Source organism: Pristiophorus japonicus, unplaced genomic scaffold, assembly GCF_044704955.1.
Source record: "Pristiophorus japonicus isolate sPriJap1 unplaced genomic scaffold, sPriJap1.hap1 HAP1_SCAFFOLD_35, whole genome shotgun sequence".
NCBI lineage: Eukaryota > Metazoa > Chordata > Chondrichthyes > Pristiophoridae > Pristiophorus > Pristiophorus japonicus.
The window spans coordinates 4,403,742-4,419,056 of NW_027253324.1; positions in this window are offsets into that span (position 1 = coordinate 4,403,742).

The following is a 15,315-nucleotide window of genomic DNA, read 5'->3' on the forward strand; positions in this document are numbered from 1 at the left end:
CTCCAGGTCAGTATTTATTGTATTCTCCATGTCTGTATTTATTGTACTCTCCAGGTCAGTATTTGTTGTACTCTCCAGGTCAGTATTTATTGTACTCTCCAGGTCAGTATTTATTGTACTCTCCAGGTCATTATTTATTACACTCTCCAGGTCAGTATTTATTGTACTCTCCAGGTCAGTATTTATTGTGCTCTCCAGGTCAGTATTTATTGTACTCTCCAGGTCAGTAATTATTTTACACTCCAGGTCAGTATTTATAGTACTCACAAATTCAGTATTTCTTAACCTCTCCAGGTCACTATTTATTGTATCCTCCAGCTCAGTATGTATTACCCTTTCCAGGTCAGTATTTAATGTAGTCTCAGGTTCAGTATTTACTGTACTCTCCAGGTCAGTATTTATTATATTCTCCAGGTCAATAGTTATTAACCTCTCCAGGGCCGCATTTATTGTACTCTCCAGTTCAGTATTTATTTGTACTCTCCAGGTGAATATTTACTGTACTCTCCAGATCAGTATTTATTGTACTCACCAGGTCCGTGTTTATTGTCCTCTCCAATTCAGTATGTGTTGCATTCTCCAGGTCAGTATTTATTGTACCCAAAAGGTCAATATTTATTGTACTCTCCAGGTTAGTATTTATTTTACTCTCCATGTCTGTATTTATTACCCTCTCCAGGTCATTATTTAATACCCTCTCCAAATCAGTATTTATTGTACTCTCCAGGTCAGTATTTATTGCCCTCTCCAGGTCAGTATTTATTGTACTGTCCAGGTCAATATTGATTGTACTCTCCAGGTCAACATTTATTGTACTCTCCAGGTCATTATTTATTATACTCTCCTGGTCACTATTTTTTGCACGCTCCAGGTTAATATTTATTGCCCTCTCTAGGTTAGTATTTATTGCCCTTTCCAGGTCAGGACTTATTGTACTCTCCAGGTCAGTATTTATTGCATTCTCCAGGTCAGTATTTATTGTAATCTCCAGGTCCGTATTTATTGTACTCTCCAGGTCACTATTTATTGTACACTCCAGGTCACTATATATTACAGTCTCCAGGTCAGTATTTATTGTACTCTCCAGGTCAGTATTTATAGTACTCTGCAGGTCAGTATTTATTGTACTCTCCAGGTTAGTATTTATTGTACTCTCCAGGTCAATATGTATTACACTCTCCAGGTCAGTATTTATTGTACTCTCCAGGTCAGTATTCATTGTACTCTCCAAGTCAGTATTTATTGCACTCCCCAGATCAGTATTTATTGTACTCTCCAGGTCAGTATTTATTGTCCTCTCCAGGTCAGTATTAATTGTACTCTCCATTTCAGTATTTATTGTACCCTACAGTTCACTATTTATTGTGCTCTCCAGGTTAGTATTTCTTGTACTCTCCAGATCTGTATTTATTACCCTCTCACGGTCAGTATTTATTACACTCTCCTGGTCAGTATTTATTGTACTCTCCAGATCAGTATTTATTATACTCTCCAGGTCAGTATTTATTGTACTCTCCAGGTAAGTATTTATTGTACTCTCCAGGTAATTATTTGTTGCACTCTCCAAGTCACTTTTAATTACACACTCCCGGTCAGTATTAATTGTACTCTCCAGGTCAATATTTGTTGTACTCTCCAGATCAGTATTTATTGTTCTCTCCAGGTCAGTATGTATTGTCTTCTCCAGGTCAATATTTATTGTACTCTCCAGATTAGTATTTATTTTACTTTCCAGGTCTGTATTTATTACCCTCTCCAGGTCAGTATTTAATACCCTCTCCAGGTCAGTATTTAATGTACTTCCAGGTCTGTATTTATAACCCTCTCCAGGTCAGTATTTATAACCCTCTCCAGGTTAGTATTTATTGTACTCTCCAGGTCAGTATTTATTGTACTCTCCAGGTCATTATTTATTGCACTCTCCAGGTCAGTATTTATTGCACTCTCCAGGGCAGTATTTATTGTACTCTCCAGGTCAGAATTGATTGTACTCTCCAGGTCAGTATGTATTGTCCTCTCCAGGTCAGTATTTATTGTACTGACCAGGTCAGTGTTTTTTTTACTCTCCAGGTCATTATTTATTGCACACTCCAGGTCAGTATTTATTGCACTCTCCAGGGCAGTATTTATTGTACTCACCAGGTCAGTATTTATTGCACTCTCCTGGTCAGTATTTATTGCCCTCTCCACGTCTGTATTTATTGCCCTCTCCAGGTCAGTATTTATTGTACTCTCCACGTCAGTAGTTATTGTATTCTCCAGGTCAGTGTTTATTGAAATTTCCAGGTCAGTATTTATTGTACTCTCCAGGTCAGTATTTTTTGTGCTCTCCAGGTCAGTATATATTATCCTCTCCAGGTCAGTATTTATTGTACTCTCCAGGTCAGTATTTATTGTACTCTCCAGGTCAGTATTTATTACCCTCTCCAGGTCAGTATTTATTGTACTCTCCAGTTCAGTTTTTATTGTACCTTCCAGGTCAGTATTTATTGCCCTGTCCATGTCAGTATTTATTGTACTCTCCAGGTCAGTATTTATTTTATTCTACATGTCGGTATTTATTGTACTCTCCAGGAAAGTATTTGTTGTACTCTCCAAGTCAGTATTTATTGTACTCTCCAGGTCATTATTTATTGTACTCTCCAGGTCATTATTTATTACACTCTCCAGGTCAGTATTTATTGTACTCTCCAGGTCAGAATTTATTGTACTCTCCAGGTCAGTATATATTGTACTCTCCAGGTCAGTAATTATTGTACTCTCCAGGTCAGTATTTATAGTACTCACAAATTCAGTATTTCTTAACCTCTCCAGGTCACTATTTATTGTACCCTCCAGGTCAGTATTTATTACCCTCTCCAGGTCAGTATTTATTGTAGTCTGCAGGTCAGTATTTACTGTACTCTCCAGGTCAGTATTTATTATATTCTCCAGGTCACTATTTATTTCCCTCTCCAGGGCAGTATTTATTGTACTCTCCAGGTCAGTATTTATTGTACTCTCCAGGTGAGTATTAATTGTTATCTCCAGATCAGTATTTATTGCACTCTCCAGGTCAGTATTTATGTCCTCTCCAGGTCAGTATGTATTGTAGTCTCCAGGTCACTATTTATTGTACCATACAGGTCAATATTTATTGTACTCTCATGGTTATTATTTATTTTACTCTCCAGGTCTGTATTTATTACCCTCTCCAGGTCAGTATTTAATACACTCTCAAGGTCAGTATTTATTGTACTCTCCCGGTCAGTATTTATTACCCTCTCCAGGTCAGTATTTATTGTTCTGTCCAGGTCAATAGTTATTCTACTCAAAAGGTCAGTATTTATTGTACTCTCCAGGTCAGAATTTATTATACTCTCCACGTCACTATTTTTTGCACTCTCCAGGTTAATATTTATTGCCCTCTCCATGTCAGTATTTATTGTACTCTACAGATCAGTATTTATTTTATTCTCCATGTCTGTATTTATTATACTCTCCAGGACATTATTTGTTGTACTCTCCAAGTCAGTATTTATTGTACTCTCCAGGTCATTATTTATTGTACTCTCCAGATCATTATTTATTACACTCTCCAGGTCAGCATTTATTGTACTCTCCAGGTCAGTATTTATTGTACTCTCCAGGTCAGTATATATTGTACTCTCCAGGTCAGTAATTATTGTACTCTCCAGGTCAGTATTTATAGTACTCACCAATTGAGTATTTCTTAACCTCTCCAGGTCACTATTTATTGTACCCTCCAGGTCAGTATTTATTACCCTCTCCAGGTCAGTATTTATTGTAGTCTCCAGGTCAGTATTTACTGTACTCTCCAGGTCAGTATTTATTATATTCTCCAGGTCACTATTTATTACCTTCTCCAGGGCAGTATTTATTGTACTCTCCAGGTCAGTATTTATTGTACTCTCCAGGTCCGTATTTATTGTTCTCTCCAAGTCAGTATTTATTGTACTCTCCAGGTCACTATTTATTGTACTCTCCAGTTCACTATTTATTACAGTCTCCAGGTCAGTATTTATTGTACTCTCCAGGTCAGTATTTATTGTACTCTACAGGTCAGTATTTATTGTACTCTTTAGGTTAGTATTTATTGTACTCTCCAGGTCAATATTTATTACACTCTCCAGGTCAGTATTTATTGTACTCCCCAGATCAGTATTTATTGTACTCTCCAGGTCAGTATTTATTGTCCTCTCCAGTCAGTATTTATTGTACTTTCCATTTCAGTATTTATTGTACCCTACAGGTCGCTATTTATTGTACTCTCCAGGTTAGTATTTATTGCAATCCCCAGATCTGTATTTATTACCCTCTGCAGGTCAGTACTTATTACCCTCTCCTGGTCAGTATTTATTGTCCTCTCCAGGTCAGTATTTATTGTAATCTCCATGTCAAAATTTATTATATTCTCCAGGACAGTATTTATTACCCTCTCTAGGTCCGTATTTATTGTACTCTCCAGGTCAGTGTATATTGTACTCTTCATGTCAGTATTTATTGTCCTCTCCTGTCAGTATTTATTGTACTTTCCATTTCACTATTTATTGTATCCTCCAAGTCAGTATTTATTGCACTCTGCAGGTCAATATTTATTGCCCTCTCCAGGTCAGTATTTATTGCCCTCTCCATGTCAGTATTTATTTTACTCTCCAGGTCAGTATTTATTGTATTCTCCATGTCTGTATTTATTGTACTCTCCAGGTCAGTATTTGTTGTACTCTCCAGGTCAGTATTTATTGTACTCTCCAGGTCAGTAATTATTGTACACTCCAGGTCAGTATTTATAGTACTCACCAATTCATTATTTCTTAACCGCCTCAGGTCACTATTTATTGTACCCTTCAGATCAGTATTGTTTACCCTCTCCAGGGCAGCATATATTGCACTCTCCAGATCAGTATTTATTGTACTCTCCAGGTGAGTACTTATTGTACTATCCAGATCAGTATTTATTGTACTCTCCAGGTCCGTATTTATTGTCCTCTCCAGGTCAGTATGTGTTGTCGTCTCCAGGTCAGAATTTATTGTACCCTACAGGTCAATATTTATTTTACTCTCCAGTTTAGTATTTATTTTACTCTCCAGGTCTCTATTTATTACCCTCTCCATGTCATTATTTAATACCCTCTCCAAATCAGTATTTATTGTACTCTCCAGGTCAGTATTTATTACCCTCTCCAAGTCAGTATTTATTGTACTGTCCAGGTCAATATTTATTGTACTCTCCAGGTCAAAATGTATTGTACTCTGCAGCTCAGTATTTATTATACTATCCTGGTCAATATTTTTTGCACTCTCCAGGTTAATATTTATTGACCTCTCTAGGTTAGTATTTATTGCCCTCTCCAGGTCAGTACTTATTGTAATCTCCAAGTCAGTATTTATTGTATTCTCCAGGTCAGTATTTATTGTAATCACCAGGTCCGTATTTATTGTACTCTCCAGGTCACTATTTATTGCACTCTCCAGGTCACTATGTATTACAGTCTCCAGGTCAGTATTTATTGTACTCTCCAGGTCAGTATTTATTGTATTCTACAGGTCAGTATTTATTGTACTCTCCAGGTTAGTATTTATTGTACTCCCCAGGTCAATATTTATTACACTCTCCAGGTCAGTATTTATTGTACTCTCCAGGTCAGTATTCATTGTACTCTCCAGGTCAGTATTTATTGTACTCCCCAGATCAGTATTTATTGTACTCTCCAGGTCAGTATTTATTTTCCTCTCCAGGTCAGTATTTATTGTATTCTCCATTTCAGTATTTATTGTACCCTACAGGTCACTATTTATTGTACTCTCCAGTTTAGTATTTCATGTACTCTCCAGATCTGTATTTATTACCCTCTCCAGGTCAGTATTTATTACCCTCTCCTGGTCAGTATTTATTGTGCCCTCCAGGTCAGTATTTATTGTACTCTCCAGGTCAGTATTTATTGTACTCTCCAGGTCATTATTTATTGTACTCTCCAGGTCAGAATTTATTGTACTCTTCAGGTCAGTATGTATCACCCTCTCCAGCTCCGTATTTATTGTACTCTCCAAGTCAGTATTTATTGTACTCTCCAGATCAGTATTTATTGAACTCTCCAGATCAGTATTTATTGTACTCTTCAGGTCAGTATTTATTGCAGTCTCCTGGTCAATAATAATTGTCCTCTCCAGGTCAGTTTTTATTGCCCTCTCCAGGTCAGTATTTATTGTACTCTCCAGGTCAGTAGTTATTGTATTCTCCAGGTGAATATTTATTGTTCTCTCCAGGTCAGTATTTATTGCCCTCTCCAGGAGAGTATTTATTGTACTCTCCATGTCAGTAGTTATTGTACTCTCCAGGTCAGTATTTATTGTTCTGTCCAGGTGAGTATTTATTATACTCTCCAGGTCAGTATTTCTTGTTCTCTCCAGGTCAGTGTTTATTGCCCTCTCCAGGTCAATATTTATTGTACTCTCCAGGTCAGTAGTTATTGTATTCTCCAGGTCAGTGTTTATTGTAATCTCCAGGTCAGTATTTATTGTACTCTCCAGGTCAGTATTTATTGTGCAATCCAGGTCAGTATTTATTACCCTCTTTAGGTCAGTATTTATTGTAGTCTCCAGGTCATTATTTATTGTACTCTCCAGGTCAGTATTTATTGTACTCTCCAGGTCAGTAGTTATTGTATTCTCCAGGTCAGTGTTTATTGTAATCTCCAGGTCAGTATTTATTGTACTCTCCAGGTCAGTATTTATTGTGCAATCCAGGTCAGTATTTATTACCCTCTCTAGGTCAGTATTTATTGTACTCTCCAGGTCATTATTTATTGTACTCTCCAGGTCAGAATTTATTGTACTCCTCAGGTCAGTATGTATCACCCTCTCCAGCTCCGTATTTATTGTACTCTCCAAGTCAGTATTTATTGTACTCTCCAGGTCAGTATTTATTGTACTCTCCAGGTCACTATTTATTGTACTCTCCAGGTCAGTTTTTCTTGTACTCTCCAAGTCAGTATTTATTGTACTCTCCAGGTCAGTATTTATTGTGCACTCCAGGTCAGTATTTATTATCCTTTCTAGGTCAGTATTTATTGTACTCTCCAGATCATTATTTATTGTACTCTCCAGGTCTGAATTTATTGTACTCTTCAGGTCAGTATGTATCACCCGCTCCAGCTCCGTATTTATTGTGCTCTCCAAGTCAGTATTTATTGTACTCTCCAGGTCAGTAGTTATTGTATTCTCCAGGTCAGTGTTTATTGTAATCTCCAGGTCAGTATTTATTGTTCTCTCCAGGTCAATTTTTATTGTGCTCTCCATGTCAGTATTTATTACCCTCTCCAGGTCAGTATTTATTGTATCCTCCAAGTCAGTATTTATTGCACTCTGCAGGTCAATATTTATTGCCCTCTCCAGGTCAGTATTTATTGCCCTCTCCATGTCAGTATTTATTTTACTCTCCAGGTCAGCATTTATTGTATTCTCCATGTCTGTATTTATTGTACTTTCCAGGACAGTATTTGTTGTACTCTCCAGGTCAGCATTTATTGTACTCTCCAGGTCAGTATTTATTGTACTCTCCAGGTCATTATTTTTTTCAATCTCCAGGTCAGTATTTAGTGTACTCTCCAGGTCAGTATTTATTGTACTCTCCAGGTCAGTATTTATTGTACTCTCCAGGTCAGTAATTATTGTACACTCCAGGTCAGTATTTATAGTACTCACCAATTCAGTATTTCTTAACCGCTCCAGGTCACTATTTATTGTACCCTTCAGATCAGTATTTATTACCCTCTCCAGGGCAGCATTTATTGCACTCTCCAGATCAGTATTTATTGTACTCTCCAGGTGAGTATTTATTGTACTATCCAGATCAGTATTTATTGTACTCTCCAGGTGAGTATTTATTGTACTATCCAGATCAGTATTTATTGTACTCTCCAGGTCCGTATTTATTGTCCTCTCCAGGTCAGTATGTGTTGTCGTCTCCAGGTCAGTATTTATTGTACCCTACAGGTCAATATTTATTTTACTCTCCAGTTTAGTATTTATTTTACTCTCCAGGTCTCTATTTATTACCCTCTCCAGGTCATTATTTAATACCCTCTCCAAATCAGTATTTATTGCACTCTCCAGGTCAGTATTTATTACCCTCTCCAAGTCAGTATTTATTGTACTGTCCAGGTCAATATTTATTGTACTCTCCAGGTCAAAATTTATTGTACTCTCAAGCTCAGTATTTATTATACTAGCCTGGTAAATATTTTTTGCACTCTCCAGGTTAATATTTATTGCCCTCTCTAGGTTAGTATTTATTGCCCTCTCCAGGTCAGTACTTATTGTAATCTCCAAGTCAGTATTTATTGTATTCTCCAGGTCAGTATTTATTGTAATCACCAGGTCCGTATTTATTGTACTCTCCAGGTCACTATTTATTGTACTCTCCAGGTCACTATGTATTACAGTCTCCAGGTCAGTATTTATTGTACTCTCCAGGTCCGTATATATTGTATTCTGCAGGTCAGTATTTATTGTACTCTCCAGGTTAGTATTTATTGTACTCTCCAGGTCAATATTTATTACACTCTCCAGGTCAGTATTTATTGTACTCTCCAGGTCAGTATTCATTGTACTCTCCAGGTCAGTATTTATTGTACTCCCCAGATCAGTATTTATTGTACTCTCCAGGTCAGTATTTATTTTCCTCTCCAGGTCAGTATTTATTGTACTCTCCATTTCAGTATTTATTGTACCCTACAGGTCACTATTTATTGTACTCTCCAGGTTAGTATTTCATGTACTCTCCAGATCTGTATTTATTACCCTCTCCAGGTCAGTATTTATACCCTCTCCTGGTCAGTGTTTATTGTGCCCTCCAGGTCAGTATTTATTGTACTCTCCAGGTCAGTATTTATTGTACTCTCCAGGTCATTATTTAGTGTACTCTCCAGGCCATTATTTATTGTACTCTCCAGGTCAGAATTTATTGTACTCTTCAGGTCAGTATGTATCACCCTCTCCAGCTCCGTATTTATTGTACTCTCCAAGTCAGTATTTATTGTACTCTCGAGATCAGTATTTATTGAACTCTCCAGATCAGTATTTATTGTACTCTTCAGGTCAGTATTTATTGCAGTCTCCTGGTCAATAATAATTGTCCTCTCCAGGTCAGTTTTTATTGCCCTCTCCAGGTCAGTATTTATTGTACTCTCCAGGTCAGTAGTTATTGTATTCTCTAGGTCAATATTTATTGTTCTCTCCAGGTCATTATTTATTGCCCTCTCCAGGTCAGTATTTATTGTACTCTCCATGTCAGTAGTTATTGTACTCTCCAGGTCAGTATTTATTGTTCTGTCCAGGTGAGTATTTATTATACTCTCCAGGTCAGTATTTCTTGTTCTCTCCAGGTCAGTGTTTATTGCCCTCTCCAGGTCAGTATTTATTGTACTCTCCAGGTCAGTAGTTATTGTATTCTCCAGGTCAGTGTTTATTGTAATCTCCAGGTCAGTATTTATTGTACTCTCCATGTCAGTATTTATTGTGCACTCCAGATCAGTATCTATTACCCTCTCTAGGTCAGTATTTATTGTACTCTACAGGTCATTATTTATTGTACTCTCCAGTTCAGAATTTATTGTACTCCTCAGGTCAGTAGTTATTGTATTCTCCAGGTCAGTGTTTATTGTAATCTCCAGGTCAGTGTTTATTGTACTCTCCATGTCAGTATTTATTGTGCACTCCAGGTCAGTATGTATTACCCTCTCTAGGTCAGTATGTATTGTACTTCCCACGTCAGAATTTATTGTACTCCTCAGGTCAGTATGTATCACCCTCTCCAGCTCCGTATTTATTGTACTCTCCAAGTCAGTATTTATTGTACTCTCCAGGTCAGTATTTATTGTACTCTCCAGGTCACTATTTATTGTACTCTCCAGGTCAGTTTTTCTTGTACTCTCCAAGTCAGTATTTATTGTACTCTCCAGGTCAGTATTTATTGTACTCTCCAGGTCAGTATTTATTACCCTCTCCAGGTCAGTATTTATTGTACCCTCCAGGTCAGTATTTATTGCACTCTGCAGGTCAATATTTAGTGCCCTGTCCAGGTCAGTATTTATTGCCCTCCCCATGTCAGTATTTATTTTACTCTCCAGGTCAGTATTTATTGTATTCTCCATGTCTGTATTTATTGTACTCTCCAGGTCAGTATTTGTTGTACTCTCCAGCTCAGTATTTATTGTACTCTCCAGGTCAGTAATTATTGTACACTCCAGGTCAGTATTTATAGTACTCACCAATTCAGTATTTCTTAACCTCTCCAGGTCGCTATTTATTGTACCCTCCAGGTCAGTATTTATTACCCTCTCCAGGTCAGTATTTATTGTAGTCTCCAGGTCAGTATTTACTGTACTCTCCAGGTCACTATTTATTACCCTCTCCAGGGCAGCATTTATTGTACTCTCCAGATCAGTATTTATTGTACTCTCCAGGTTGGTATTTATTGTACTCTCCAGGTCATTATATATATTACACTCTCCAGGTCAGTATTTATTGTACTCTCCAGGTCAGTATTCATTGTACTCTCCTGGTCAGTATTTATTGTACTCCCCAGATCAGTATTTATTGTACTCTCCAGGTCAGTAATTATTTTCCTCTCCAGGTCAGTATTTATTGTACTCTCCATTTCAGTATTTATTGTTCCCTACAGGTCACTATTTATTGTACTCTCCAGGTTAGTATTTCTTGTGCTGTCCATGTTAGTATATATTACCCTCTCCAGGTCACTATTTATTGTACTCTCCAGGTGAGTATTTATTGTACTCTCCAGGTCAAAATTTATTGTACTCTCCAGGTCAGTATTTATTACCCTCTCCAGGTCCGTATTTATTGTACTCTCCAGGTCAGCATTTATTGTACTCTCCAGGTCAGTATTTATTGTACTCTCCAGGTCAGTATTTATTGTACTCTCCAGGTCAGTGTTTATTGTACTGTCCAAGTCACTATTTATTGTACTGTCCAGGTCAGTATTTATTGTACTCTCCAGGTCACTATTTATTGAACTCTCCAGGTCAGTTTTTATTGTACTCTCCAGGTCAGTATTTAGTGTATTCTTCATGTCTGTATTTATTGTTCTCTTCATGTCAGTATTTCTTGAACTCTCAAGGTCAGTATTTATTTGTACTCGCCAGGTCAGTATTTATTGTACTCTGCAGGTCACTATTTATTGTATTCTCCAGGAAAGCATTTATTGCACTCTCCAAATCTGTACTTATTACCCTCTCCAGGTCAGTATTTATTACCCTCTCCAGGTCAGTATTTATTGTGCCCTCAAGGTCAGTATTTATTGTACTCTCCAGGTCAGTATTTATTGCACTCTGCAGGTCAATATTTATTGCCCTCTCCAGGTCAGTATTTATTGCCCTCTCCATGTCAGTATTTATTGTACTCTCCAGGTCAGTATTTATTGTATTCTCCATGTTTCTATTTATTGTACTCTCCAGGTCAGTATTTGTTGTAATCTCCAGGTCAGTATTTCTTGTACTCTCCAGATCAGTATTTATTGTACTCTCCAGGTCAGTATTTATTGCACTCTCCTGGTCAATAATTATTGTCCTCTCAAGGTCAGTTTTTATTGCCCTCTCCTGGTCAGTATTTATTGTACTCTCCAGGTCACTCGTTATTGTATTCTCCAGGTCAGTGTTTATTGTACTCCTCAGGTCAGTATTTATTGTACTCTGCAGTTCAGAATTTATTGTACTCTCCAGGTCAGTATTTATTACCCTCTCCAGGTCCGTATTTATTGTATTCTCCAGGTCAGTATTTATTGTACTGAAAAGGTCATTATTTTTTGTACTCTCCAGGTCAGTATTTATTGTACTGTCAGGTCAGTATTTATTATACTCTCCAGATCAGTATTTATTACCCTCCCCAGGTCAGTATGTATTGTACTCTCCAGGTCAGTATTTATTGCACTCTCCTGGTCAATATTTATTGCCCTCTCCAGCTCACTATTTATTGCCCTCTCCAGGTCAGTATTTACAGTGCTCTCCAGGTCAGTAGTTATTGTACTCTCCACGTCAGAATTTATTGTACTCTCCAGGCCAGTATTTATTACACTCTCCAGGTCCGTATTTATTGTCCTCTCCAGGTCAGTATTTATTGTACTCTCCAGGTCAGTAGTTATTGTATTCTCCAGGTCAGTATTTATTGTACTGTCCAGGTCAGTATTTATTCTACTCTCCAGGTCAGTATTTATTGTACACTCCATGTCAGTATTTATGATACTCGCCAGGTCAGTATTTATTGTTCTCTCTAGGTCAGTATTTAATGCCCTCTCCAGGTCAGTATTTATTGTACTCTCCAGGTCAGTAGTTATTGCATTCTCCAGGTCAGTGGTTATTGTAATCTCCAGGTCAGTATTTATTGTACTCTCCAGGTCAGTATTTATTGTGCATTCCAGGTCAGTATTTATTACCCTCTCTAGGTCAGTATTTATTGTACTCTCCAGGTCATTATTTAATGTACTCTCCAGGTCAGAATTTATTGTACTCTTCAGTTCAGTATGTATCACCCTCTCCAGCTCCGTATTTATTGTACTCTCCAGATCAGTATTTATTGAACACTCCAGGTCAGTATTTATTGTACTGTCCAGGTCAGTATTTATTGTACTCTCCAGATTAGTATTTATTGTACTCTTCAGGTCAGTATTTATTGCAGTCTCCTGGTCAATAATAATTGTTCTCTCCAGGTCAGTTTTTATTGCCCTCTCCAGGTCAGTATTTATTGTACTCTCCAGGTCAGTAGTTATTGTATTCTCCAGGTCAGTGTTTATTGTAATCTCCAGGTCAGTATTTATTGTACTCTCCAGGTCAATTTTTATTGTGCTCTCCAGGTCAGTATTTATTACCCTCTCCAGGTCAGTATTTATTGTACTCTTCAGGTCAGTATTTATTGTACTCTCCAGTTCAGAATTTATTGTACTCTCCAGGTCAGTATTTATTGCACTCTCCAGCTCAGTATTTCTTGTACTCTACAGATCAGTATTTATTGTACTCTCCAGGTCAATATTTATTGCAGTCTCCTGGTCAATAATAATTGTCCTCTCCAGGTCAGTATTTATTGCCCTCTCCAGGTCAGTATTTATTGTACTCTCCATGTCAGTAGTTATTGTATCTCCAGGTCAGTATCTATTGTTCTGTCCAGGTCAGTATTTATTATACTCTCCAGGTCAGTATTTCTTGTTCTCTTCAGGTCAGTATTTATTGCCCTCTCCAGGTCAGTATTTATTGTACTCTCCAGGTCTATAGTTATTGTATTCTCCAGGTCAGTGTTTATTGTAATCTCCAGGTCAGTATTTATTGTACTCTCCAGGTCAGTATTTATTGTGCAATCCAGGTCAGTATTTATTACCCTCTTTAGGTCAGTATTTATTGTACTCTCCAGGTCATTATATATTGTATTCTCCAGGTCAGAATGTATTGTACTCTTCAGGTCAGTATGTATCACCCTCTCCAGCTCCGTATTTATTGTACTCTCCAAGTCAGTATTTATTGTACTCTCCAGCTCAGTATTTATTGTACTCTCCAGGTCAGTATTTCTTGTACTCCTCAGATTAGTATTTATTGTACTCTCCAGGTCAGTATTTATTGCAGTCTCCTGTTCAATAATAATTGTCCTCTCCAGGTCAGTTTTTATTGCCCTCTCCAGGTCAGTATTTATTGTACTCTCCAGGTCAGTAGTTATTGTATTCTCCAGGTCAGTGTTTATTGTAATCTCGAGGTCAGTATTTATTCTACTCTCCATGTAAATTTTTATTGTGCTCTCCAGGTCAGTATTTATTACCCTCTCCAGGTCAGTATTTATTGTATTCTCCAGGTCAGTGTTTATTGTACTGAAAAGGTCATTATTTTTGTACTCTCCAGGTCAGTATTTATTGTACTGTCAGGTCAGTATTTATTATACTATCCAGATCAATTTTTATTACATTGCCCAGGTCAGTATGTATTGCACTCTCCAGATCAGTATTTATTGTACTCTCCAGGTCAGTAGTAATTGTACTCTCCAGGTCAGAATTTATTATACTCTCCAGGACAGTATTTATTACCCTCTCCAGGCCAGTATTTATTGTCCTCTCCAGGTCAGTATTTATTGTACTCTCCAGGTCAGTATTTATTGTACTCTCCAGGTCAGTATTTGTTGTTCTCTCCAGGTCAGTATTTATTGACCTCTCCAGGTCAGTATTTATTGTACTCTCCAGGTCAGTCGTTATTTTATTCTCCAGGTCAGAATTTATTGTACTGTCCAGGTCAGCATTTATTATACTCTCCAGGTCAGTATTTATTGTACTTTCCACGTCAGAATTTATTGTACTCTCCAGGCCTGTATTTATTACCCTCTCCAGGTCCGTATTTATTGTCCTCTCCAGGTCAGTATTTATTGTAAACTCCAGGTCAGTATATATTGTACTCTCCAGGTCAATATTTATTGTAATCTCCAGGTCAGTATTTAATGTACTCTCCAGTTCAGTATTTATTGTTCTCTCCAGGTCAGTATTTATTGCCCTCTCCAGGTCAGTATTTATTGTACTCTCCAGGTCAGTAGTTATTGTATTCTCCAGGTCAGTATTTATTGTATTGTCCAGGTTACTATTTATTATACTCTCCAGGACAGTATTTATTGTACACTCCATGTCAGTATTTATGGTACTCTCCAGGTCAGTATTTATTGTTCTCTCCAGGTCAGTATTTATTGCCCTCTCCAGGTCAGTATTTATTGTTCTCTCCAGGTCAGTAGTTATTGTATTCTCCAGGTCAGTGTTTATTGTTATCTCCAGGTCAGTATTTATTGTACTCTCCAGGTCAGTATTTATTGTGCACTCCAGGTCAGTATTTATTAACCTCTCTAAGTCAGTATTTATTGTACTCTCCAGGTCATTATTTATTGTACTCTCCAGGTCAGAATTTATTGTACTCTTCATTTCAGTATGTATCACCCTCTCCAGGTCCGTATTTATTATACTCTCCAAATCAGTATTTATTGTACTCTCCAGGTCAGTATTTATTGTGCTCTCCAGGTCAGTATTTATTGTACTCTCCAGGTCAGTATTTCTTGTACTTTCCAGATCAGTATTTATTGTACTCTCCTGGTCATTATTTATTGCAGTCTCCTGGTCAATAATAATTGTCCTCTACAGGTCAGTTTTTATTGCCCTCTCCAGGTCAGTATTTATTGTACTCTCCAGGCCAGTAGTTATTGTATTCTCCAGGTCAGTGTTTATTGTCATCTCCAGGTCATTTGTATTCTCCTCTCCAGGTCAGTATTTATTACGCTCTCCAGGTC